The sequence below is a fragment of the Cupressus sempervirens genome, chromosome 1 (assembly GCF_028749045.1).
Source record: "Cupressus sempervirens isolate cs-2001-9-10 chromosome 1, ASM2874904v1, whole genome shotgun sequence".
Taxonomy (NCBI): Eukaryota; Viridiplantae; Streptophyta; class Pinopsida; order Cupressales; family Cupressaceae; genus Cupressus; species Cupressus sempervirens.
In genome coordinates, this window is record NC_143118.1 from 606,903,374 (window position 1) to 606,930,943 (window position 27,570).

The window sequence follows — 27,570 nt, forward strand, 5'->3', positions numbered from 1 at the left end:
CCCTTGTCTCTAGCCATGAGGTGGGTGCTTGGTGCTCTAGCAAAAATTTTTGCATGCCTATCATGGCTACAATGGGGGAGGTTGTTGCCACAAGCCCCTCCCATGCCCCCCTCATTGATTCAACACTACTGCTAGGGCAGATGGATATGTCAGATTTTGAAATGGTGGATGCCGATGTTGAATCAATTAGAGGGGCATGAAGCCCACCCTCGATGGTACTATTCTTGGACTCTCCTTTAGATCATGTTTTCTTGTCACTCATCTGGCACAATTTTGGAAAAAGGTTTGGCAGTGCTTGCCAGCCCTCACCGCGTCTACTTGGTGATTTTAAAACTCGATCTAAAACGGGAGCCCTCGTCTAGCACCTCCGTCCGGTGTTGCTCGAGTATTTGCATAAGTTTATGTGATCAACATGAATCTCACAATGAATACCTATTCTTGGACCCTCTCTTAGATCACCTTCTTCTATCACTTGACTGACGCAATTACAGAAGAGACTTGGCAGCGGTTGCCATTGTACACCGCGTCTGTTCTGTGATTTCGAAGTTGATCTAATGGCGAGCCCTTGTCTCTAGCCATGAGGTGGCTGCTTGGGCGCTCTAGAAATTTTTTTTGCATGCCTATTGCGGCTACAATGGGAGAGGTTGATGCCGCGAGCCTCTCCCGTGCCCCCATCATTGATTCAACGCCGCTGTTAGGGTTGATGGATATGTCATATTTTGAAATGGTGGATGCTGATGTTGAGTCAATTAGAGGGGCATGAAGCCCACCCTCAAGGGTGCTATTCCTGGACTCTCCTTTAGATCATGTTTTCTTATCACTCGGCTGGTGCAATTTTGGAGAAAGGTTTGGTAGTGCTTGCCAGCCCTCACCGTGTCTACTTGGTGATTTGAAAACTTGATCTAAAACGGGAGCCCTCATCTAGCACCTCCATTCGGTGTTGCTCGGGTGTTGCATAAATTTATGCCATTAGTGCAAATCCCCCAACAAATGCCTACACTTAGAACCTCTCTCAGATCAACTTCTTCGATCACTCGACCAACGCAATTACAGAAGAGACTTGGCAGCGGTTGCCATTCTACACCGCGTCTGTTCTGTGATTTTGAAGTTGATCTAATGGCAAGCCCTTGTCTATAGCCATGAGGTGGGTGCTTGGCGCTCTAGCAAAATTTTTTACGTGCCTATCATGGCTACAATGGGAGAGGTGGTTGCCGTGAGCCTCTCTCATGCCCCCCTCATTGATTCAACGTTGCTATCAGGGCGGATGGATATGCCAGATTTTCAAATGGTGGACGCTGACGTTGAATCAATTAGAGGGGCATGAAGCCCACCCTCGAGGGTGCTATTCTTGGACTCTCCTTTAGATCATGTTTTTTTGTCACTCATCTTGCACAATTTCGAAAAAAGGTTTGATAGTAGTTGCCAGCCCTCACCGCGTCTACTTGGTGATTTTAAAACTTGATCTAAAATGGGAGCCCTCGTCTAGCACCTCTGTCTAGTGTTGCTTGGGTATTGCATAAATTTATGCCATCGGTGCAAATCCCCCAACAAATTCCTATGCTTGGACCCTCTCTTAGATCACCTTCTTCGATCGCTCGACCGACGCAATTATGAAAGTGACTTGGCAGCGGTTGCCATTCTACACCGCATCTGTTCTGCAATTTCAAAGTTGATCTAATTGTCGAGCGCTTGTCTACAGCCATGAGGTAGGTGCTTGGTGCTCTATCAAAATTTTTTGCATGTGTATTGTGGCTACAACAGGAGAGGTGGTTTCTGCGAGCCTCTCTCATGCCTCCCTCATTGATTCAACGCCGCTGTCAGGGCGGATGGATATGTCAAATTTTGAAATAGTGGACGCCGATGTTGAATCGATTAGAGGGCCATGAAGCCCACCCTTGAGGGCGTTATTCTTGGACTCTCCTTTAGATCATGTTTTCTTGTCACTCAGCTGGCACAATTTTGAAAAAAGGTTTGGCAGTGGTTGCCAGCCCTCACCGCGTCTACTTGGTGATTTTAAAACTTGATCTAAAATGGGAGCCCTCGTCTGACACCTCTGTCCGGTGTTGTTCGGGTATTGCATAAATTTATGCCATTAGTGTGGATCCCCCAATGAATTCCTATTCTTGGACCCTCTCTTAGATCACCTTCTTCGATCACTCGATCCATGCAATTATGGAAGAGACTTGGCAACAATTGCCATTCTACACTGCGTCTGTTCTGCGATTTTGAAGTTGATCTAATGGTGAACCCTTGTCTATAGCCATGAAGTGGGTGCTTGGCACTCTAGAAAAAAATTTTGCATTCCTATCGCGGCTACAATAGGAGAGGTGGTTTGGGCGAGCCTCTCCTGTGCCCCCCTCATTGATTCAATGCTGGTGTCAGGGCAGATGGATATGTCAGATTTTGAAATGGTGGACGCCGACGTTGAATCGATTAGAGGGGCACGAAGCCCACCCTCAAGGGTGCTATTCTTGGACTCTCCTTTACATCATGTTTTCTTGTCACTTAGCTGGCGCAATTTTGGAAAAAGGTTTGGCAGCGGTTGCCAGCCCTCACCGCATCTACTTGGTGATTTTAAAACTTGATCTAAAATGGGAGCCCTCGTCTAGCACCTCCATCTGGTGTCGCTCATGTATTGAATAAATTTATGCCATCGGCACAAATCCCCTAATGAATGCCTATGCTTGGACCCTCTCTTAGATCACCTTCTACGATCACTCGATCGACGCAATTATGGAAGAGACTTGGCAGCGGTTGCCATTCTACACTGCATCTATTCTGCAATTTCGAAGTTGATCTAATGGCGAGCCCTTGTCTCTAGCCATGAGGTGGGTGCTTAGGCACTCTAGCAAAATTTTTTGTGTGCCTATCATGGCTACAATGTGAGAGGTGGTTGTCGCGAGCCTCTCCCGTGCCCCCATCATTGATTCAATGCCGCTGTCAAGGCGGATGGATATGTCAAATTTTGAAACGGTGAATGCTGACATTGAATCAATTAGAGGGGCATGAAGCCCACCCTCGAGGGTGCTATTCTTGGACTCTCCTTTAGATCACATTTTCTTGTCACTCAGCTGGCAGAATTTCGATGAAAGGTTTGGCAGCGGTTGCCAGCGCTCACCGCGTCTACTTGGTGATTATAAAACTTGATCTAAAATGGGAGCCCTCGTCTAGCACCTTCGTTCGGTGTTGCTTGGGTGTTACATAAATTTATGCCATCGGGGTGAATCCCCCAACAAATGCCTATGCTTGGACACTCACTTAGATCACCTTCTTGGATCACTCGACCGATGCAATTATGGAAGAGACTTGGCAGCGGTTGCCATTCTACACCACGTCCGTTCTACGATTTCGAGAGTTGTCCGACAGCGATTGTCATTCCAATGTGTTATTGCGGTGATCTGGAGAGCGATGCTAAGGGTGGCAGCTTGTGTCTAGAATTTTGGATGTTTGTGTGAGCGAGAAGGGGGGGCTTCTCTTATCGGAACCTCTCTGTGGCCTTTGTATATAGACCCAGTGCCGACAATATCGATGGATGCGAGTGCTTGGATTCCAAATTTTTTCACATATAACATTGGTATTTGTGAGCGATGGGTACAAAAGCACATCCTGATTGCTATGTGAGAGCTCCCCAAGATCGACTCTGTGCCAACTCAATCAGCACAACATATGGAATGGTTCGACAGTGGTTGTCATTCCAATGTGTCATCGGGGGATGCCTTGGAAAGTAGCCTTTCAAGGGCGAGCTCGCGTCTAGCACTTGGATTGTGCGTCACATCACAAGTGAATGGGGAGATCTCTCTATAAACGGTGGCATGGTGATTGCAAGAGAAAATTGACTTAGTCAGAGCATTGGCCTCGGGCCATTGTGACGGCCTTGTAATTTCTCTTTAATTGCAACCTATGTTTGCGCAGTAGCAGAGTTTGCATGTAAGATGGGCCTTGTTCTTGAGAGTTTGACGAGATGACCTCTGAAACTTTTGGATTGGGCCCCTTCAAGGTGAAATTCATCTAGTTGATCAGATGAAGCTCAATGTGCTTGTATCTATTCCGAGACGGTAATGATGGTCATTAATCTGTGGCAGTGAGTATATCCCATTCGGTAATCGCAATGGCAGAGCTGTTGGGAAGTACTTGTCGCTTTGTTTTTTTGGATATACCCTATATGTAGGTGTCTGCACGACTTGCAACATACTGTACATTTGGTGTTTGATTCTAAGATGCGCTTGTTGCTGAGTGTGTATGGAGTTGTATCTTTTAGCCAAGGGCTCCGTCTCATTGGCATGTTCTATCACTGTATTTTTATCCTGCCCGGACAGTAAGAAGGAAAGAGATGGTTACACGGGTGCATTGCTTGATGTCCCTAATTTCATCGAGGGTCGACTCTCCACCCTAATTTTTTGCCAATTGGTAGAGCCTTGGGATTGAGAGGGGGGCTGGCAAAAGCTTTGGTTGCCGCATAATTTATTCCCTAGTGCATTCTCGGTGTGTGCTCGCCTCTTCACTGTCTCATCCTACAGAAGTGCATGGCACTGTCATGATAGCCTTTGTGGTCCGGGCTAGTAGAAGCATAGAGTATTACCGATAATTTTTATTTGGATGCAGAAACTCTGCATGCCCTGTCCTACCCTGTGTGATCCGAATGGCTGTGGCTCATGGGTTCTGCGGGAGATACTCTTCTTCAGCTCCCCCCTAAAGAGAGCATTCGGTGTTTGCATTGTGTGGACAAAAATCCCAAGGCATTTCATCTCTCTTCAAATGCAAAATTCTGGGAGGGCTTGTCGAAGTATGGCCATTTGTACGGGGTGCAGCAAAAAGCGTGTAGGGGGCATATGCCTGGGAAATGGATGTCTCTGAGTGTCCTTACTTGGTCGCGTGCACGGTGTACATCTTTGCATTATGACTCTACTGCGAGCATTTTTGATTCGAGCATTTTGGGGGAACAAGTTTTGTATGAGATGTTCTTCTTAGGCTCCTACAAACCAGAGTGCTCATCTTTGCAATGCTCCGACAAGTGCAGGCCCAACGTGTCTGTCTAGGGGAAGAAATCGCACGAATGGCTTTTGTCGAGATGTGGGTGCTCGTGGGTGGTTCCCTCGCAGTGCAGTTCTTTGTTATGTGCATGTGCATGAGATTGAAGCTTTTCTGACAATGCTAGTGTGAGTGTTCACCCGTAGGAACTTTTTTGTACCTGCGCTAGCAGATTACGTGTCACGGGAAATGGTTAGCAAGGCTGTGCTGGGAAAGGAGATATTTGCCAGAGGTTATAGACATGTCCGTGTATGCGGGCGGGCTCTCATCACCTATAAATGTGCAGAGGGGGTGTTATACATGATGCCCTTGAGCGGCCTTATAAATGAGGTGGTCGCATGCACAGTGATGCCCCCGCCAATCGCATAACCAGCCATGTTTTCAACTCGCACGACCCTTCACCCTTCAGCACGGTGGTCTCCGTTGGCACTTCGGCAACCAACTCTTCATCATGGGAAAATGTTTGTTGCGATCGAGAAGGATTTTTTCTCTATGGGTGCACCTCAACAGGCGTGTAGGAGGCATATGCCTAGGAAATGGATGTCTCTGAGTGGCCTTACAATTGAGGTGGCTACGTGCACAGTGCATCTCGTATAGACTCGAGGCTTCTTTTTGAGTAGTGGTGACAGTGAGTTTGAGGGTAAAGGGTTCCGTACAGGATGTTCTTTCTAGGTGCCTGTGAACCGAGGCTCCCTGTTTGGCCCTCTCCAGTTGACAATGGGACACTTTCCTCTTGTGTGAAATCTTTGAGCATTGCGAGTCCTGCATGTGCTGTGAACGTCATTCTTGTTGCTTGTGCGGCAGATTATGTTTGGATGCATGACGGAGCGAATACAAATTTTGGTTTCCCATTGCGGTGGGCATCCCTTGGCTATAGCAGGTCTTGGGGGTCCCCTCGTTGTTAGAAGCTACTTGGTTGATCCTGCTAGTAGCCATATGCTTGTCTCAAAGATTAAGCCATGCATGTCTAAGTATGAACTATTTCAGACTGTGAAACTGCGAATGGCTCATTAAATCAGTTATAGTTTCTTTGATGGTACTTTGCTACTCGGATAATCGTAGTAATTCTAGAGCTAATACGTGCACCAAATCTCAACTCTCAGAAGGGATGCATTTATTAGATAAAGGCCGACGTGAGCTCGCCCACTATTCCGGTGATTCATGATAACTCGACGGATCACACGGCCATTGTGCTGGCGACGCTTCATTCAAATTTCTGCCCTATCAACTTTCGATGGTAGGATAGAGGCTTACCATGGTGGTGACGGGTGATGGAGAATTAGGGTTTGATTCCGGAGAGGTAGGCTAAGAAATGGCTACCACATCCAAGGAACACAGTAGGCGTGCAAATTACCCAATCCTGACACGGGGAGGTAGTGACAATAAATAACAATACTAGGCTCATTGAGTCTGGTAATTTGAATGAGTACAATCTAAATCCCTTAATGAGGATCCATTGGAGGGCAAGTCTGGTGCCAGCAGCTGTGGTAATTCCAACTCCAATAGCGTATATTTAAGTTTTTGGAGTTAAAAAGCTCGTAGTTGGACCTTGGGTCGTCACGGTTGGTCCGCCTTCTGGGTGTGCACTGGCCCTCACATCCCTTCTGTCGGAGGCATGTTCCTAGCCTTAATTGGCTGGGTTGCGGTTCTGGTGCCGTTACTTTGAAAAAATTAGAGTGCTCAAAGCAAGCCTACACTCTAAATACATTAGCATGGAATAACATGATAGGACTCTGGTCCTATTCCATTGGCCTTTAGGACCAGAGTAATGATTAATAGGGACTGTCGAGGCATTCGTATTTCATTGTCAGAGGTGAAATTCTTGGATTTATGGAAGACGAACCACTGCAAAAGCATTTGCCAAGGATGTTTTCATTAATCAAGAATGAAAGTTGGGGACTCGAAGATGATCAGATACCATCCTAGACTCAACCATAAATGATGTCGACTAGGGATCGGCGGATGTTGCTCTAAGGACTCCGCCAGCACCTTCTGAGAAATCAGAGTGTTTTGGTTCCGGGGGGAGTATGGTCGCAAGGCTGAAACTTAAAGGAATTGATGCAAGGGCACCACTAGGAGTGGAGCCTGCGGCTTAATTTGACTCAACATGGGGAAACATACCAGGTCCATACATAGTAAGGATTGACAAATTGAAATTTGAGGCAATAAAAAGTATGTGATGCCCTTAGATGTTCTGGGCCACACGCGCACTACACTGATGCAACCAACAAGTTTCTCTCCCTAGCCCAAAAGGTTTGGGAAATCTTGCCAAATTGCATTGTGATGGGGATAGACCATTGCAATTATTGATCTTCAACGCGGAATTCCTAGTAAGCGCGAGTCATCAGCTCGCATTGACTACGTCCCTACCCTTTGTACACACCACCTGTTGCTCCTACCGATTGAATGATCTGGTGAAGTGTTTGGATCGTGGCAATGATGGCAATTCCTGTCGGCGATGTCGCTAGAAGTTCACTAAACCTTATCATTTAGAGGAAGGAGAAGTCGTAACAAGGTTACTGTAGGTGAACTTGTGGTAAGATCATTGTCAGTTTGAGACCCTGAATCGTGTAGGGGATGGAACTAGCCTCCTCCTCACCCTCGAAATCTCAGTGACATGCGGACACTCGGCCCTGCAGCGATGTGCTGGATGGCCAAGCTATGGGTCTAATGCCATCGAGGTCGAGGGTCACATCGAATGCTCGTGATCAAAAGCGTGGATTCCCCGCGGGGTGAAGAAGAGACTCAGATGCAATTTGGATTAGGATCAGTTCCTTTGAATGACGTCCACGTCAGAGCGAGAGGTCTCTACTCAGTTGCAGTTCAAAGGGGGTTCGGGCCTCGTCCCCCGTTGAGATTTCATGGTTCGATTGCGTGCGCAGCGCTGTGCCAGGGATCCGTTGTTGCAGTAGTAGCAAGTCGGGACTGCTGCAACCCCCCGTTGCCTTGCCCAAGTGTTTTGAATCATCGCTTGGAGCATTTTGTGTTTAGGATGGGTGCACTCGCATGATTTGCGGGGTAGGGGCCTCGTCTGCTGACATGGCTCTCCCATGCATCGCCTCCCACCTTTGCGAGGTGATGGGGCAGGGAAACACCACAACATTCCTCATCGCACCCATTGGGTGCTCGGGGTTTGGAATGTGTCAACACCCAACACATGGGTGCATTGCGCACCTTAGAAATCCAAAGAATGAAGCACGAGCTAGTGCCTTGCGCGCTTGGGTCACTGAAAGACAAAAACAAAACAAAATCATGACTCTTGACAATGGATATCTCGGCTCTCACCACGATGAAGAATGTAGCGAAATGCGATACTTAGTGTGAATTGTAGAATCTCGTGAATCATCAAGTCCTTGAAAGCAAGTTGCGCCCGAGGCCTCGGCCAAGGGCACGTCTTCTTGGGCGTCGCACTACAAAATTTTTCCCTCCCTAGCAAGGAGCAGAGATGGCCATTCACATCCGCGAGTGGCATGCAGTTGGCTGAAATGAGCACAAGGTCTGTCGATCTGTCATGACGAGCAGTGGCTCGTAAAGGCCAGCGTTGGTTTGCACTGATCGAATGATTCCTCACGAGGAACTTTATTTTGGGCTCAGCGGCCAGCCACAGTGTGGGCATTGCTGCATCTCTACCACATCCCCAAGTCAGGTGTGAGTACCCACTAAGTTTAAGCATATCAATAAGCAGAGGAAAAGAAACTTACCAGGATTCCCCTAGTAACGGCGAGCGAACCGAGAAGAGCCCAGCATGAAAATCGATGACCGCGCCTGTTGAATTGTAGTCTGTAGAAGCGTCCTCAGTGACAAACCAAGCCCAAGTCCCCTAGAAGGGGGCACCGGAGAGGTTGAGAGCCCCGTCGAGCCCGGACCCTGTCGCACCATGAGGCGCTGTCGACGAGTTGGGCTGTTTGGGAATGTAGCCCTAATTGGGTGGTAAATTTTGTCCAAGGCTAAATACGGGTGAGAGACCGATAGAAAACAAGTACCGCAAGGGAAAGATGAAAAGGACTTTGAAAAGAGAGTTAAAGAGTCCTTGAAATTGCCAAGAGGGAAGTGGATGGAGGCTGGCAATGTGCCCTGGTCAGATGCAGAATGGTGTGAGCCGGTCTACCGCTCGGTTCGGGGGACGTGCCAGCACGGGCTATCGCGGCGGCACAAGCGCGACCTTCTGGTCACACAAATACTTCCATTGCGGTAGTCAAGGAGTGAAGTGCACACCTTTACGGTGGGCTCTCGGGCACCTGTGTGCTTGTGGCGCTGGCCAACGGGCTTTCCATCTGACTCGTCTTGAAACACAGACCAAGGAGTCTAACATGTGTGTGAGTTGGTGGGTTGGGAAAACTTGCAAGGCTCAAGGAAGCTGACTGGCGAGATCCCCTCTCAGGGGGTGCACTGCTGACTGACCCTGATCTTCTGTGAAGGGTTTGAGTGTGAGCACACCTGTTGGTACTCGAAAGATGGTGAACTATGCCTGAGCAGGGCAAAGACAGAGGAAACTCTGGTGGAGGCCCGCAATGATACTGACATGCAAATCATTCATCTGACTTGGGTATAGGGGCAAAAGACTAATCAAACCATCTAGTAGTTGGTTTCCTCCGAAGTTTCCCTTAGGATAGTTGGAGCTCATGTGCGAGTTTTGTCGAGTAAAGCAAATGATTAGAGGCATCGGGGGCATAACGCCCTCAACCTATTCTCAAACTTTAAATAGGTAAGTTAGCGTAGCTGCTCTATTGAGCTGTGCCACAGAATCGTGAGCTCCAAGTGGGCCATTTTTGGTAAGTAGAACTGACGATGTAGGATGAACTGAAAGCCAAGTTATGGTGCCAAATTGCGCGCTAACCCAGATCCCACAAAGGGTGTTGGTTGATTAAGACAATAGGACGGTGGTCATGGAAGTCAAAATCTGTTAAGGAGTGTGTAACAACTCACCTGCCGAATCAATTAGCCTCAAAAATGGATGGCGTTGAAGCATGCAACCTATACTCGGTCGTCAAGGCAAGTGCCAGGCTTCGATGAGTAGGAGGACGCGGGGGTTGTTGCAAAACCTTGGGCATGAGCCTGGGTGGACCGGCCCCCGGTGCAGATCTTGGTGGTAGTAGCAAATATTCAAATGAGAACTTTTGAAGACTGAAGTGGGGAAAGGTTCCATGTGAACAACACTTGGACGTGGTAGCGGATGGCAATGTTAGGAAATCTGGAGACGTCGACGGGGGCCTCGAGACAAGTTACCTTTTCTTTTTAACAGCCTGCCCACCCTGAAATTGGTTCAACCGGAGATAGGGTCCAGCGGCTGGAAGATCATCGCACGTCTCGTGGTGTTCGGTGCGCCTTTGGCGACCCTTGAAAATCTAGAGGACCGAGTATCGTTCATGCCCAATCATACTCATAACCACATCAGGTCTCCAAGGTGAACAACCTCTGGTCAATAGAACAATGTAGGTAAGGGAAGTCGGCAAAATGGATCCGTAACTTTGGGAAAAGGATTGGCTCTGAGGGCTGGGCCTAGGGGTCTGCACCCCAAACTCGTGGGCTGTTGGTGGCCTGCCTGAACTGCTCCCGTGGCGAGGGTGGGCCGTCGCATGCCGATCAGGCGACAGATGCAGGACGCCCCCTTCGGAGGGCTTTCCCTAGGCGGTGAACAGTCGACTCAGAACTGGTACGGACAAGGGGAATCCCACTGTTTAATTAAAACAAAGCATTGCGATGGTCCTTGCGGATGCTGATGCAATGTGCTTTTTGCCCAGTGCTCTGAATGTCAAAGTGAAGTAATTAAACCAAGCGCGGGTAAATGGTGGGAGTAACTATGACTCTCTTAAGGTAGCCAAATGCCTCATCATCTAACTAGTGACATGCATGAATGGATTAATGAGATTCCCACTGTCCCTATCTACTATCTAGCGAAACCATAGCCAAGGGAACGGGCTTGGCAGAATTAGCAGGGAAAGAAGACCCTGATGAGCTTGACTCTAGTCCGACTTTGTGAAATGACTTGAGAGGTGTAGAATAAGTGGGAGCTTTTGGTCTCAAGTGAAATACCAATACTTTTAACATTATTTTACTTATTCCGTGAGGCAGAGATGGGGCAATGCCCCTATTTTTGGCCTTAAGGTGCATCTAGGCATGCCGATCCGAGCAGAAGACATTGTCAGGTGGGGAGTTTGGCTGGGGCGGCACATCTATTAAAAGATAACGCAGGTGTCCTAAGATGAGCTCAACGAGAACAAAAATCTCGTGTGGAACAAAAGGGTAAAAGCTCATTTGATTTTGATTTTCAATACGAATACAAACCGTCAAAGCATGGCCTATCGATCCTTTAGACTTTCAAAATTTGAAGCTAGAGGTGTCAGAAAAGTTAACACAGGGATAACTGGCTTGTGGTAGCCAAGCATTCATAATGACGTTGCTTTTTGATCCTTCGATGTTTGCTCTTCCTATCATTGTGAAGCAAAATTCACCAAGTGTTGGATTGTTCACCCACCAATAGGGAACATGAGCTAGGTTTAGACCGTCGTGAGATAGGTTAGTTTTACCCTACTGATGATCCGCGTCGCGATAGTAATCTACACTAGATGTGGTGCATATCTCTCTCTGGCTGCATCGCGACCCATAGTAGGGGTGCTCTTGCACTCCCAGGGGCCCGTGTCATTGGCCATCTCTGATCGGTGCACTAGCCCGTTGGAGCAACCTTGGATATTAATTTCAAGCAGTCAACGAGAAGAATCTTTTGCAGATGCCTTAAATAAGCGACGGGGTATTGTAAGTGGCAGAGTGGCCTTGCTACCACGATCCACTAAGATTCAGCCCTCTGTCGCCTCGATTCATAAAACCTTTTTTGACTCTGAGGCAGGTGGGGTTTGTAATTTGCGCGAGGGCGAGAAAATCTCCCAAGTACCAAATTCTGGGTGGGGGTGGGGTTTGCAAGGTTTTTTCTTGCGAGCTCGTAACAATCTCTCAGGTGCCAAATTCCCGACGAGTGGGGTTTGCAAGTTTCACGAGGGTGTAAAAATCTCACAGGTGCCAAATTCCTGGCGGGTGGGGTTTGCAATTTTTGCCAGCGCGAAAAAATCTCTCGAGTGCCAAATTCCGGGCGGGAGGGAGGGGTTTTGTAGAAATTTCTGCCAGGGCAGAAAAATCTCCCGAGTGCCAAATTTCGGGCGAGTGGGGTTTTGTAAAATCTCCACGAGGGGGAAAAAAATCTCCCGAGTCCCGAATTCTGAGCTGGTGGGGTTTGCAATTTTCGGAAGGGTGGAAAAATCTCCCAAGTGCCAAATTCCCCACGGGTGGGGTTTTGTGATTTCTACGAGTGTGAAAAGGTCATCCAAGTGCAATTTCCATGTGGGTCAGGTTTGAAATTTCTGTGATGGCAGAAAAATCTTCCAAGTCCAAATATCGGGTGGGCGGGGTTTCATAATTTCCAAGTGCCAAATTCTGAGCGGGTGGGGTTTGTAAATTCCGCGAGGGCGAAAAAATCTTCCAAGTCCAAATTTCGATCGGGTTTGGTTTGTAAATTTTTGTGAGGGTAGAAAAATCTTCCGACTGCAAATTCCAGGTGGGTACCCGGGTGATCCAAAATTGGTCAACTTACTTTTTTGGTTAACACCCAAAGTTTTGAACTCAAATCGAGTTGGCTACCCCGACTCGAATCGCCTCCAAATTTTTTGCACAACCCATGTCATTGTGCTCGACTTGATTCTAAGTGCCTCGAGTCATGTACATGGTCCAAAAGAGGTCAACTTTTTTTTTTGGGTTAATGCCCAAAGTTTTCAACTCGAACCATGTTGGCAACCCCAACACGAATCACCCCAACTACCCGAACCTCGACTTGAATCGCGTCGAGCCTTAACTGCCTCCAATTTTTTTGCATGACTCATGTCACCGTGCTTGACATGATTCTAAGTGCGTCAAGTCATGTCCGTGATCCAAAGGCGGTCAACTCTTTTTTTGGGTTAACGCCCAAAGTTTTCAACCCAAATTGTGTCGGCTACCCTGACTCGAATTGCCTCGAGCCTTAACCGCCTCCATTTTTTTTTTTTGCTTGACTCATGTAACCACACTTGCCTTGATTCTGAGTGGCTTGAGTCACTTACATGATCCAAAACTGGGTAACTTTTTTCTTTTTTCTTTTTTTGTCAAGTCCCAAAGTTTTAAACTCGAATAGAGTCGGATGTCATGACTCGAGTCATCTCCAAATTTTTCACATGACTCATGTCATCGTGCTCGACTTGATTCTAAGTGCCCTGAGCTGTGTACATGATCCAAAAGTGGTTAACATTTTCTTTTTGGTTAATGCCCAAAGTTTTCAACTCGACCTGCCTTGACAACCTCAACTCGAAGTGCCTCGAGCCTTAATGGCCTCCAATGTTTTTGCACGACTCATGCCACCGTCGACTTTTCGCTTGAATCATGTCACCCAGGGCACCTCGATGCTACGTGACCCGAGCCCTGTGCGCGATCCAAAACTGGATAACATTTTTTTTGAACTCCCAAAATTTCATTCTTTTTTGCCTTATGGGGCCTATCACGATCTCTTTTTATAAAGAAAATTCTCAAATTGGCTACCTTACCTCGAATCTGGCTAGCTAGGCATAACGCCTTGAGTCGGCTCGGCAATACGTGAACTGAAACTTGTGCGTGATCCAAAAGCAGGTAACTTGTTTTTTTTTTTTTTTGTAATGCCCAAAATTTAGCACTTTTCGTTGTATAGGGCCTCCCATGATTTTTTTTTTCCCCCTCGTCGACCCACTCTGGTGACCCAGTCGAGTCTCCCAAGGCTGGGGCAACGGAGTCGAGTGACCCAAGTTGGGTCAACCTAGGCGTGCGATCCTGGCTGGGGACAGCAAGTCAATTCTATAAGTTTGCTTGCCAATTTTGCTAGCCAGGTCGGCTCACCAAGTCATTTGACCATGTGGTCTTTGCCAAATCAAGAATTGACTCTTTAAGTCCACTCATAGCTCGTCAAGCCGGCTCACCAAGATGACTTACCGTCTCACCTCACTAGGTTGCCCCACCAGGTTGCCTCTTCTTTAAGACCACTCACCATGTCGGCTCCCCAAGTCAGCTCACCGAGTCAACTATTTAGGTTGCCTCACCAAGTCGACCCCTTAAGTTCGCTCAATAAGTCAGCTCCCTAAGTCAGCTCACCAAGTCGAATCACCTAGTCATTTTACCACCTTGCCCCAGCAAGTGTGCTCGCCAAGTTGCCCCATCGAGTTGCTTCTCTAAGCCCACTCACCATGTCAGCTCACCAAGTTAGTTGTTCAAGTACATTGCCAAGTCAACTCTTTAAGTTTGCTCACCAGGTCAGCCCGCCCAAGTTGCCTCTTTAAGTTCGCTCGCCAGGTCAGCCCGCCCAAGTCGCATCAGCGAGCTAACTCATCGAGTCACCTCACAAAATTGACTCTTTAAGTGCGCCCACCAAGTCAGCTCACCAAGTTTTCTCACCAACTTGCCTCGATAAGTTGGCTTGCCAAGTTACCCCACTAAGTCGTTGCCTCTTTAAGCCCGCTGACCGTGTCAGCTCGTCAGGTCAGCTCACCAAGTCGACTAATCAAGTAGGCCCACCAAGTCGCCTCAAGGATAGCTCCTCACCATGAGTCGCCTCACCATGTTGACTCTTTGAGCTCGCTCACCAGGTCGCCTCACCAAGTCGACTCGAGTACATTGCCAAGTTGACTCTTTAAGTTCTCTTGCCAAGTTAGCTCACCATGTCATCTCAATGAACCAACTCGCCAAGTCACCTCACCATGTTGGCTCTATAATTCCATTCACCAAGTCGCCCCACCAACTCGCCCCGTTAGGCCCACTCACCACCTCGCCCCGTTAGGCCCACTCTCACCAAGTTGACTCTTTAAGACTACTCATCAAGTCGAGCCACCAAGTACTCTCACCAAGTTGACTCTTTGAGTCCGTTCATCAAGTTGCCCCACCAAGTACTCTAACAAAGTCTATTCTTCAAGTGCGTTCATCAAGTCGCCCCACCAAGTACTCTCACCAAGTCGACTCTTTAAGTCCTTTCATCAAGTCACCCCACCAAGTACTCTCACCAAGTCAACTCTTTAGGTCTGTTCATAGAGTCTACCCACCAAGTCGACCCTTCAAGTGCATTCATCAAGTCACCCCACCAAGTTGACTCTTTAAGTTCATTCATCAAGTCACCCCACCAGGTCAGCCCACAAATTACTCTCACCAAGTTGACTCTTTAAGTTCGTTCATCAAGTCACCCCGCTAGGTCAGCCCACCAAGTGGACTCTTTAAGTTCGTTCATGAAGTCACTCTGACAAGTCAGCACACCAAGTCAACTATTTAAGTTCATTCATCAAGTCACCCCGCCAGGTCAGCCTACCAACTACTCTCACCAAGTCGACTCTTTAAGTTTGCTCACCAAGTCACCCTGCCAGGTCGGCCCACCGAGTACTCTCACCAAGTCGACTCTTTAGGTTTGTTCATAAAGTCACCCCACCAAGTACTCTCACCAAGTCAACTCTTTAAGATCGTTCATCAAGTCGCTCCGCCAGGTCGGCCCACAAAGTACTCTCACCAAGTCGACCCTTTAAGTTCGGTCATCAAGTCACCCCGCCAGGTCGGCCCACCAAGTACTCTCACAAAGTTGACTCTTTAGGTTCATTGATCAATTCACCCCGCCAGGTCAGCCCACCAAGTTCTCTCACCAGGTTGGGTCTTTAAGTTCGTTCATCAAGTCACCCCACCAGTTCGACCCGCCAAGTACTCTCACAAAGTCGACTCTCTAAGTTCCTTCGTCAAGTCACCCTGCCAGGTCAGCCTACCAAGTACTCTGACCAAGTCACCCCGCTAGTTTGACCTAGAAAGTCGACTCTTTAAGTTTGTTCATCAAGTCACCCGACCAAATCGTCCCACCAAGTTGACTCTTTAAGTTTGTTCATCAAGTCACGTGACCAGGTCAACCCACCGAGTACTCTAACCAAGTCGACTCTTTAAGTTTGTTCATCAAGTCACCCGGCCAGGTCAACCCACCAAGTCACCAACTACTCTCACCAAGTCGACTCTCTAAGTTTGTTTATCAAGTCACCCCGCCAGGTCAGCCCACCAAGTTGAATCTTTAAGTTCGTTCATCAAGTCGCCCCACCAAGTACTCTAACCAAGTCGATTCTTCAACCGTGTTCATCAAGTCACCTGACCAAGTACTCTCACCAAGTTGACTCTTTAAGTCCTTTCATCAAGTCACCCCACCAAGTTGACTCTTTAAGTCCATTCATCAAGTCACCAGAACAAGTACAAGTAATCTCACCAAGTCAGCTCTTTATGTCCGTTCATCAAGTCACCCCACCAAGTCAACTCTTTATGTTCGTTCATCAAGTTGAGCCACCAAGTACTCTCAGCATGTTGACTCTTTGAGTCTGTTCATCAAGTCACCCCACCAAGTACTCTGACCAAGTCAATTCTTCAAGTGTGCTCATCAAGTCGAGCCACCAAGTACTCTCACCAAGTCGACTCTTTGAGTCTGTTCATCAAGTCACCCCACCAAGTGCTCTCACCAAGTCAACTCTATAGGTCCGTTCATAGAGTCACCCCACCAAGTCGACCCTTAAAGTGCGTTCATCAAGTCACCCCACCAAGTTGACTCTTTAAGTTAATTCATCAAGTCACCCCGCCAGGTTAGCCCACAAATTACTCTCACCAAGTCGACTCTTTAAGTTCGTTCATCAAGTCACCCCGCCAGGTTGGCCCACCAAGTGGACTCTTTAAGTTCGTTCATGAAGTGACTCTGCCAAGTTGGCCCACAAGGGCGACTCTTTAAGTTCATTCATCAAGTCACCTCACCAGGTCAGCCCACCAAGAACTCTCACCAAGTCGACTCTTCAAGTTTGCTCATCAAGCCACCCTTCCAGGTCAGCCCACCAAGTACTCTCACTAGGTCGGCCCACCAAGTACTCTCACCTGGTCGACTCTTTAGGTTTATTTATCAAGTCACCCCACCAAGTCCTCTCACAATTTTGACTCTCTAAGTTCGTTCATCAAGTTGCTCTGCCAGGTCGGCCCACCAAATACTCTAACTAAGTTGACCCTTTAAGTTCGGTCATCAAGTCACCCAGCTAGGTCGGCCCACCAAGTACTCTCACAAAGTTGACTCTTTCAGTTTGTTCATCAAGTCACCCCGCCAGTTCAACCCACCAAGTACTCTCACAAAGTTGACTCTCTAAGTTCGTTCATCGAGTCACCCTGCCAGGTCAGCCCACCAAGTACTCTCACCAAGTCGCCCCGCCAAGTCGGCCCATCAAGTTGACTCTTTAAGTTCATTCATCAAGTCACCCGGCCAAGTCAGCCCACCAAGTTGACTCTTTAAGTTCGTTCATAAAGTCATGTGACCAGGTCAGCCCATTGAGTACTCTCACCAAGTTGACTCTTTAAGTTAGTCCATCAAGTCACCTTGCCTGGTCGGCCCACCAAGTACTCTCACCAAGTTGACTCTTTAGGTTTGTTCAACAAGTCACCCTACTAGGTCGGCCCACCAAGTCGACTCTTTAAGTTTGTTCATCAAGTCACCGCACCGAGTACTCTCACCAAGCTGACTCTTTAAGTTCGTTCATCAAATCACCCCGCTATGTATGCCCACCAAGTACTCTCACCAAGTCGACTCTCTAGGTTCATTCATCAAGTCACCCCGCCAGGTCGGCCCACCAAGTGGACTCTTTAAGTTTGTTCATCAAGTCACCCGGCTAGGTCGGCCCACCAAGTCACCAAGTACTCTCACCAAGTCGACTCTCTAAGTTCATTCATCAAGTCACCCCACCAGGTTGGCCCACCAAGTTGACTCTTTAAGTTCGTTCATCAAGTCACCCCTCCAAGTACTCTAACCAAGTCGATTCTTCAAGTGCGTTCATCAAGTCACCTGACCAAGTACTCTCTACAAGTCGACTCTTTAACTCTATTCATCAAGTCACCCCACAAAGTACTCTCACCAGGTCAACTCTTTAGGTCCATTCATCAAGTCACCCCACCAACTCGACCCTTCAAGTGCGTTGATCAAGTCACCCCGCCAAGTCGACCCTTTAAGTCCATTCATCAAGTTGCCCCACCAAGTACTCTCACCAAGTTGACTCTTTAAGTCCTTTGATCAAGTCACTCCACCATGTCGACTCTTCAAGTCCATTCATCAAGTCACCAGAACAAGTACTCTAACCAAGTTGACTCTTTAAGTTCATTCATCAAGTCACCCCACCAGGTCGGCCCACCAAGTACTCCCAGCAAGTCAACTCTTTAAGTCCGTTCATCAGTTCACCCCACCAAGTACTCTCACCAAGTTGACTCTTTAAGTCTGCTCATCAAGTCGAGCCACCAAGTACTCTCACCAAGTCGACTCTTTGAGTCCGTTCATCAAGTTACCCCACCAAGTACTCTAACCAAGTCAATTCTTCAAGTGCGTTCATCAAGTCACCCCACCAAGTACTCTCACCAAGTCGACTCTTTAAGTCCTTTCATCAAGTCACCCCACCAAGTTGACTGTTTAAGTTTGTTCATCAAGTCATGAGAAAAAGTACTCTCACCAAGTTGACTCTTTATGTCCCTTCATCAAGTCACCCCGCCAGGTTGACCCACCAAGTCAACTCTTTAAGTCCGTTCATCAGTTCACCCCGCCAAGTACTCTCACCAAGTGGATTCTTTGAGTCTGCACATCAAGTCGAGCCACCAAGTACTCTCACCAAGTCGACTCTTTGAGTCTGTTCATCAAGTCACCCCACCAAGTGCTCTCACCGAGTCAACTCTTTAGGTCCGTTCACCAAGTCACCCCGCCAAGTCAACCCTTTAAGTTCTTTCATCAAGTCACCCCACCAAGTACTCTCACCAAGTCAACTCTTTAAGTCCTTTCATCAAGTGACCCCACCAAGTCGACTCTTTAAGTCCATTCATCAAGTCACCAGAAAAAGTACAAGTATTCTCACCAAGTCAACTCTTTATGTCCATTCATCAAGTCACCCCACCAGTTCGGCCAACCAAGTACTCCCACCAAGTTATTTCTTTAAGTCTGTTCATCAGTTCACCCCGCCAAGTACTCTCACCAAGTCGACTCTTTAAGTTTGTTCATCAAGTCACCCCACCAAGTACTCTCACCAAGTCAACTCTTTAGGTCCGTTCATAGAGTCACCCCACCAAGTTGACCCTTCCAATACATTCATCAAGTCACCCCACCAAGTCGACTCTTTAAGTTCATTCATCAAGTCACCCCGCCAGGTCAGTCCACAAATTACTCTCACCAAGTCAACTCTTTAAATTCATTCATCAAGTCACCCCGTAGGGTCGGCCCACCAAGTGGACTCTTTAAGTTCATTCATGAAGTCACTCTGCCAAGTCGGCCCACCAAGTTGACTCTTTAAGTTTTTTCATCAAGTCACCCTGCCAGGTCAACCCACCAAGTACTCTCACCAAGTCGACTCTTTAAGTTTTCTCACCAAGTCACCCCGGCAGGTCTGCCCACCGATTACTCCCACCAAGTGGACTCTTTAAGTTCGTTCATGAAGTCACTCTGCCAAGTCGGCCCACCAAGTTGACTCTTTAAGTTTGTTCATCAAGTCACCCCACCAGGTCAACATACCAAGTACTCTCACCAGGTCGACTCTTTAAGTTTGCTCACCAAGTCACCCTGCCAGGTTGGCCTGCCAAGTACTCTCACAAAGTTGACTCTTTAGGTTCGTTCATCAATTCACCCCGCCAGCTCGACCCACCAAGTTCTCTCACCAAGTCAACTCTTTAAGTTGGTTCATCAATTCACCCTGCCAGTTCAACCCACCAAGTACTCTCACAAAGTCGACTCTCTAAGTTAGTTCATCAAGTCACCCTGTCGGGTCAGCCCACCAAGTACTCTCACCAAGTCACCCCGCTAGTTTGACCCACCAAGTCAACTCTTTATGTTCGTTCATCAAGTCACCTGGCCAAATTGGCTCACCAAGTTGACTCATTAAGTTCGTTCATCAAGTCATGTGACTAGGTCAGCCCACCGAGTACTCTCACCAAGTTGTCTCTTTAAGTTTGTTCATCAAGTCACCCCACTAGGTTGGCCCACCAAGTACTCTCACCAAGTCAACTTTTTAAGTTTGTTCATCAAGTCACCCTACCAGGTCGGCCCACCAGGTCGACTCTTTAAGTTCGTTCATCAAGTCACCCTGCCAGGTCGACCCACCAAGTCGACTCTTTAGGTTCATTCATCAAGTCACCCCACCAAGTACTCTCGCCAAGTCGACTCTTTAAGCTCACTCATCAAATCACCCCGCTATGTCTGCCCACCAAGTACTCTCACCAAGTCGACTCTTTAGGTTCATTCATCAAGTCACCCCGCCAGGTCGACCTGCCAAGTGGACTCTTTAAGTTCATTCATCAAGTCACTCGGCCAGGTCGGCCCACCAAGTCACCAAGCACTCTCACCAAGTCGACTCTCTAAGTTCATTCATCAAGTCACCCTGCTAGGTCAGCCCACCAAGTCAACTCTTTATGTTCGTTCATCAAGTCGCCCCACCAAGTACTCTAACCAAGTCAATTCTTCAAGTGCGCTCATCAAGTCACCCGACCAAGTACTCTCACCAAGTCAAGTCTTTAAGTCCTTTCATCAAGTCACCCCACCAAGTCAACTCTTTAAGTCCGTTCATCATGTCACCAGAACAAGTACAAGTACTCTCACCAAGTCCACTCTTTATGTTCGTTCATCAAGTCACCCCACCAGCTCGGCCAACCAAGTACTCCCACAAAGTCGATTCTTTAAGTCCGTTCATCAGTTCACCCCGCCAAGTACTCTCAGCAAGTCGACTTTTTGAGTCTATTCATCAAGTCACCCCACCAGGTACTCTTACCAAGTCGATTCTTCAAGTGCACTCATCAAGTCGAGGCACCAAGTACTCTCACCAAGTCGACTCTTTGAGTCTGTTCATCAAGTCACCCCACCAAGTGCTCTCACCAAGACAACTCTTTAGGTCCGTTCATAGAGTCACCCCACCAAGTCGACCCTTCAAGTGCGTTCATCAAGTGACCCCACCAAGTCGACTCTTTAAGTTAATTCATCAAGTCACCCTGCCAGGTCAGCCCACAAATTACTCTCACCAAGTCGACTCTTTAAGTTCATTCATCAAGTCACCCCACCAGGTCAGCCCACCAAGTGGACTCTTTAAGTTCGTTGATGAAGTCACTCTGCCAAGTTGGCCCACAAGGTCGACTCTTTAAGTTCATTCATCAAGTCACCCCGACAGATCAGCCCACCAAGTACTCTCACCAAGTTGACTCTTCAAGTTTGCTCATCAAGTCACCCCGCCAGGTCGGCCCACCAAGTACTCTCACCAAGTCAATTCTTTAGGTTTGTTCATCAAGTCACCCCACCAAGTACTCTCACAATGTTGACTCTCTAAGTTCATTCATCAAGTCACTCTACCAGGTCGGCCCACCAAGTACTCTCACCAAGTCGTCCCTTTAAGTTCGATCATCAAGTCACCCAGCCAGGTCGGCCCACCAAGTACTCTCACAAAGTCGACTCTTTAGGTTCGTTCATCAATTCACGCCGCCAAGTCGGCCCACCAAGTTCTCTCACCAAGTCGACTCTTTAAGTTTGTTCATCAAGTCACCCTACCAGTTCGACCCACCAAGTACTCTCGCAAAGTTGACTCTCTAAGTTCGTTCATCGAGTCACCTTGCCAAGTCGGCCCACCAAGTCGATCACATGACCAGGTCAGCCCACCGAGTACTCTCACCAAGTTGACTCTTTAAGTTAATTCATCAAGTCACCTTGCTAGGTCAGCCCACCAAGTACTCTCACCAAGTCGACTCTTTAAGTTTGTTCATCAAGTCAGCCTGCCAGGTCGGCCCACCAAGTCTACTCTTTAGGTTCATTCATCAAGTCACCCCACCAAGTACTCTCACCAAGTCGACTCTTTAAGTTCTTTCATCAAATCACCCCGCTATGTCTACCCACCAAGTACTCTCACCAAATTGACTCTTTAGGTTCATTCATCAAGTCACCCTACCAGGTCGGCCCACCAAGTGGATTCTTTAAGTTCGTTCATCAAGTCAACCGGCCAGGTCAGCCCACCAAGTCACCAAGTACTCTCACCAAGTCGACTCTCTAAGTTCGTTCATGAAGTCACCCCGCCAGGTCGGCCCACCAAGACGACTCTTTAAGTTCGTTCATCAAGTCACCCTACCAAGTACTCTAACCAAGTCGATTCTTCAAGTGCGTTCATCAAGTCACCTGGCCAAGTACTCTCACCAAGTCGACTCTTTAACTCTGTTCATCAAGTCACCCCACCAAGTACTCTCACCCGATCAACTCTTTAGTTCCGTTCATAGAGTCACCCCACCAACTCGACCCTTCAAGTGCGTTGATCAAGTCACCCTACCAAGTTGACCATTTAAGTCCGTTCATCAAGTCACCGCACCAAGTACTCTCACCAAGTTGACTCTTTAAGTCCTTTCATCAAGTCACCCCACTAATTCGACTCTTCAAGTCTGTTCATCAAGTCACCAAAAAAAGTACTCTAACCAAGTTGACTCTTTAAGTTCGTTCATCAAGTCACCCCACCAGGTTGGCCCACCAAGTACTCCCAGCAAGTCAACTCTTTAAGTCTGTTCATCAATTCACCTTGCCAAGTACTCTCACCAAGTTGACTCTTTAAGTCTTCTCATCAAGTAGAGCCAACAAGTACTCTCACCAAGTCGACTCATTGAGTCCGTTCATCAAGTCACCCCACCAAGTACTCTAACCAAGTCGATTCTTCAAATGCGTTCATCAAGTCACCCCACCAAGTACTCTCACCAAGTCGACTCTTTAAGTCCTTTCATCAAGCCACCCCACCAAGTCGACTGTTTAAGTCTGTTCATTAAGTCACCAGAACAAGTACTCTCACCAAGTTGACTCTTTATGTCCCTTCATCAAGTCACCCCACCACGTACTCCCACCAAGTCGACTCTTTAAGTCCGTTCATCAGTTCACCCCACCAAGTACTCTCACCAAGTCACCAGAACAAGTACAAGTACTCTCACCAAGTTGACTCTTTATGTCCATTCATCAAGTCACCCCACCAGTTCGGCCAACCAAGTACTCCCACAAAGTCGATTCTTTAAGTCCGTTCATCAGTTCACCCCACCAAGTACTCTCACCAAGTGGACTCTTTAAGTCTGCTCATCAAGTCGAGCCACCAAGTACTCTTAGCAAGTCGAATCTTTGAGTTTGTTCATCAAGTCACCCCACCAAGTACTCTAACCAAGTCGATTCTTCAAGTGCGCTCATCAAGTCACCCCACCAAGTACTCTCACCAAGTCGACTCTTTATGTCTGTTCATCAAGTCACCCCACCAAGTACTCTCACCAAGTCAACTCTTTAGGTCCATTCATAGAGTCACCCCACCAGGTCAACCCTTCAAGTGTGTTCATCAAGTCACCCCACCAAGTCAACTCTTTAAGTTCATTCATCAAGTCACCCCGCCAGGTCAGCCCACAAATTACTCTCACCAAGTCGACCCTTCAATTTTGTTCATCAAGTCACCCCGCCAGGTCGGCCCACCAAGTAGACTCTTTAAGTTCATTCATGAATTCACTTTTCCAAGTCGGCCCACAAGGTCAACTCTTTAAGTTCGTTCATCAATTCACCCTGCCAGGTCACCCCATCGAGTACTCTCACCAAGTCGACTCTTTAAGTTTGCTCACCAAGTCACCCCGCCAGGTCGGCCCACCGAGTACTCTCACCAAGTCAACTCTTTAGTTTTGTTCATCAAGTCACCCCACCAAGTACTCTAACCAAGTCGACTCTTTAAGTTCATTCATCAATTCGCTCTGCCAGGTCAGCCTGCCAAGTACTCTCACCAAGTTGACCCTTTAAGTTCGATCATCAAGTCACCCCGCCAGGTCAGCCCACCAAGTACTCTCACAAAGTCGACTCTTTAGGTTTGTTCATCAATTCACCCTGCCAGCTCGGCCCACCAAGTTCTCTCACCAAGTCGACTCTTTAAGTTGGTTCATCAAGTCACTCTGCCAGTTTGACCCACCAAGTACTCTCACAAAGTTGACTCTCTAAGTTCGTTCATCAAGTCACCCTATCGGGTCAGCCCACCAAGTACTCTCACCAAGTCACCCCGCTAGTTTTACCCACCAAGTCGACTCTTTAAGTTCGTTCATCAAGTCACCTAGCCAAGTTAGCTTGCCAAGTCGACTCATTAAGTTCGTTCATCAAGTCACGTGACTAGGTCAGCCCACTGAGTACTCTCACCAAGTCGACTCTTTAAGTTTGTTCATCAAGTCACCCTGCCAGGTCGGCCCACCAAGTACTCTCACCAAGTCGACTCTTTAAGTTTGTTCATCAAGTCACCCTGCCAGGTCGGCCCACCAAGTCGACTCTTTAAGTTCATTCATCAAGTCACTAGGTCAACTCTTTAGGTTTGTTCATCAAGTCACCCCAGCAAGTACTCTCACAAAGTTGACTCTCTAAGTTTGTTCATCAAGTCGCTCCGCCAGGTCAGCCCACCAAGTACTCTCACCAAGTCGACCCTTTAAGTTCGGTCATCAAGTCACCCCGCCAGGTCAGCCCACCAAGTACTCTCACAAAGTTGACTCTTTAGGTTCGTTCATTAATTCACCCCGCCAGCTCGGCCCACCAAGTTCTCTCACCAAGTTGACTCTTTAAGTTTGTTCATCAAGTCACCTTGCCAATTCAACCCACCAAGCACTCTCGCAAAGTTGACTCTCTAAGTTCGTTCATCAAGTCACCCTACCAGGTATGCCCACCAAGTACTCTCACCAAGTCATCCCACTAGTTCAACCCACCAAGTCGACTCTTTAAGTTCATTCATCAAGTCACCCGACCAAGTCGACCCACCAAGTTGACTCTTTAAGTTCATTCATCAATTCACGTGACCAGGTCAGCCCACCGAGTACTCTCACCAAGTCGACTCTTTAAGTTCGTAAAATGGGTACACGAGCCATTCTACTTGAGTCATAATTCTCAAATCGGGTAGCTTCTGATATAAAATGGTCGTCAAGCCATTCTAGTCAGTCTCCAAAAATTGATCAATTTACCCCCCTGACTGATGCAATTAAATCACCTAACCAATGCCAATCTTTGTCTCCGTTGACAACCTCATGAAAAATGGGGTCATGTATGGCTATTGTGTCACATTTTTTCTTAAATTGGGTTTTAAAGTACTTGTGCACTGAATGTACATTTTTGATGTAGAGTAAGCCTTGCATTAATAGCTTATATAGGGGAGGTAGTGTGCTTGAAAAATGGTGGGCGAGCCATCATGGCCGAGTTGATCTTTGCGGGCGATGCTGGCTGAGCTGATCTGGGCAAGCCGTTTTGGCCAAGCCATGCTGGTGACCCAATCTGGGCGAGCCATTCTGGCTGAGCCATGCTGGCTGACCTAATCTGGGCAAGCCATTCTGGCTGAGCGATGCTGGCTGAGTCGATCTGGGCAAACCATTCTGGCCGAGCCGATCTGGGCAAGCCATGTTGGGTGACCCGATCTGGGTGAGCCATTCTGGCCGAGCCGATCTGGGCGAGCCATGCTGGCCGACCTGATCTCAGTGAGTCGTTCTGGCTGAGCCATGCTGGCCGAGTCGATCTGGGTGAGCCATGCTAGCCGACCTAATCTGGCCGAGCTCCAAAAATGGTGTCGTGGATGGCTGTTTGGTCACATTTTTCATTGAATTGGATTTTTATGGTAGTTGTTTGTGCTATCATAGATTTCTAATGCAGAGCGAGCCTCGCACTAATAGCTTATATAGGAGAGGTTGTTGCCGCGAGCCTCTCCCATGCCCCTTTCATTGATTCAACATTGGTGTCTAGGCGGATCAGATTGTTGGGTTTTCAAATGGTGTATTGTGATGTTGAATCAATGAAAGGGGCATGAAGTGATCTCAGTGCTTTTCCTCGGCTCTCCTTTAGATCATGTTTTCTGATGACTCAATTTTGGAAAAGGTGAGGCAACGGTTGCCAATCCATGGCGTGTCTTTTTGGTGATTTTAAAACTTGATCTAAATGTGAGCCCTTGTCTAGCACTCTAGGGTTGCTTGGTATTATGGCAATTTGCTATGGGTTGTCAGCGCTCTAGCAATTTTTCATGGTGTACTTATCGTGGCTACATGGGAGCTTTAATAGCGAAAGCTCTTAGCGAAAAATGGTGGCCGAGCAATGCTGGCCGACCCGATCTGGGTGAGCCATGCTGGCCGACCCGATCTGGCTTAGCCATTTTTGTCGACCTGATCTGGCTCTTCTTTCTCACTCCATCGGCACAAATTCGGGAGTTGTTCAACAATGGTTGTCATTCCAATGTGTCATTGCGGTGATTTGGAGACCGATGCTAAGGGCGGGAGCTTGCATCAAGCATTTCGGGATGTTTGTGCAAGCGAGCAGGGGAGCTTCTCTTATCGAAACCTCTCCATGGCCTTTGAATATAGACCCAATGCCGACGATATCGATGGATACGAGCCTTGGATTCTAAATTTGTTCAGCTAACATTGGTTTTTGTGAGAGAAGGGTACGAAAGCACTTCCCGATTGCTACGCGGGAGCTCCTTAAGATCACCTCTGTGCCAACTCGATTGGCACAACATTGGGAATGGTTCGACAGTGATTGTCATTCTAATGTGTCATTGGGATGTCTTGGAACATGGCCTTTCAAGGGCGAGCTCGTGTCTAGCACTTGGATTGTGCATCGTCACAAGTGAATGGGGAGATCTCTCTGTGAACGGCAGCATGGCGATTGCAAGAGAAAATTGACTTAGTAGTCAGAGCATTGGCCTCGGGCCATTGTGAAGGCCTTGAAATTTCTCTATAATTGCAACCTATGTTTGCACAGTAGTAGAGTTTGCATGTAAGATTGGCCTTTGTTCTTGACAGTTCCAAGTACTCTCACCAAGTCACCAAGTCACCATGCTGGCCGAGCCGTTCTGGCCGAGCCGATCTGGGCGAGCCATGCTGGCCGAGCCATTCTGGGTGAGCCATGCTAGTCGAGCCATTCTGGGCGAGCCATGCTGGCCAACCCGATCTGGCCGAGCTTCAGAAACGGTGTCTTGGATGGCTGTTTGGTCACATTTTTCATTGAATTGGATTTTTAAGGGAGTTGTCCGTGCTATCGTAGATTTCTAATGTAGAGCGAGCCTCACACTAATAGCTTATATAGGAGAGGTTGTTGTTGCGAGCCTCTCCCATGCCCCTTTCATTGATTCAACATTGGTGTCTAGGTAGATCGGATTGTTGGGTTTTCAAAGGGTGTATGGTGATGTTGAATCGATGAAAGGGGCATGAAGCAATCTCAGTGCTTTTCCTCGGCTCTCCTTTAGATCATGTTTTTTGATGACTCAATTTTGGAAAAGGTGAGGTAGCAGTTGCCGATCCATGGTGTGTCTTTTTGGTGATTTTAAAACTTGATCTAAACGTGAGCCCTTGTCTAGCACTCCAACGGTTCTTAGTATAATGGCAATATTCTATGGGTGCTCAATGCTCTTGCAATTTGTCATGGTGTACTTATTGTGGCTACATGGGAGCTTTAATAACAAAAGCTCTCGACGAAAAATGGTGGTTGAGCCATGCTGGCCGACC

The 27,570-nt window shown here is 47.8% G+C and overlaps 1 non-coding gene and 2 pseudogenes across 1 annotated transcript; all 3 read left to right on the forward strand.

Moving 5' to 3' along the window:
- The first annotated feature begins 5,937 nt into the window (after window positions 1-5,937).
- LOC149578955 (18S ribosomal RNA) lies at window positions 5,938-7,576 on the forward strand (annotated as a pseudogene).
- A 706-nt stretch (window positions 7,577-8,282) lies between these two features.
- LOC149578956 (5.8S ribosomal RNA) lies at window positions 8,283-8,436 on the forward strand. Its single transcript, XR_016358123.1, has one exon. It is a non-coding gene; the product is annotated as a 5.8S ribosomal RNA (ribosomal RNA).
- Window positions 8,437-8,660: 224 nt separating this feature from the next.
- Window positions 8,661-11,847, forward strand: LOC149578957 (25S ribosomal RNA; annotated as a pseudogene).
- The last annotated feature ends 15,723 nt before the right edge of the window (window positions 11,848-27,570 follow it).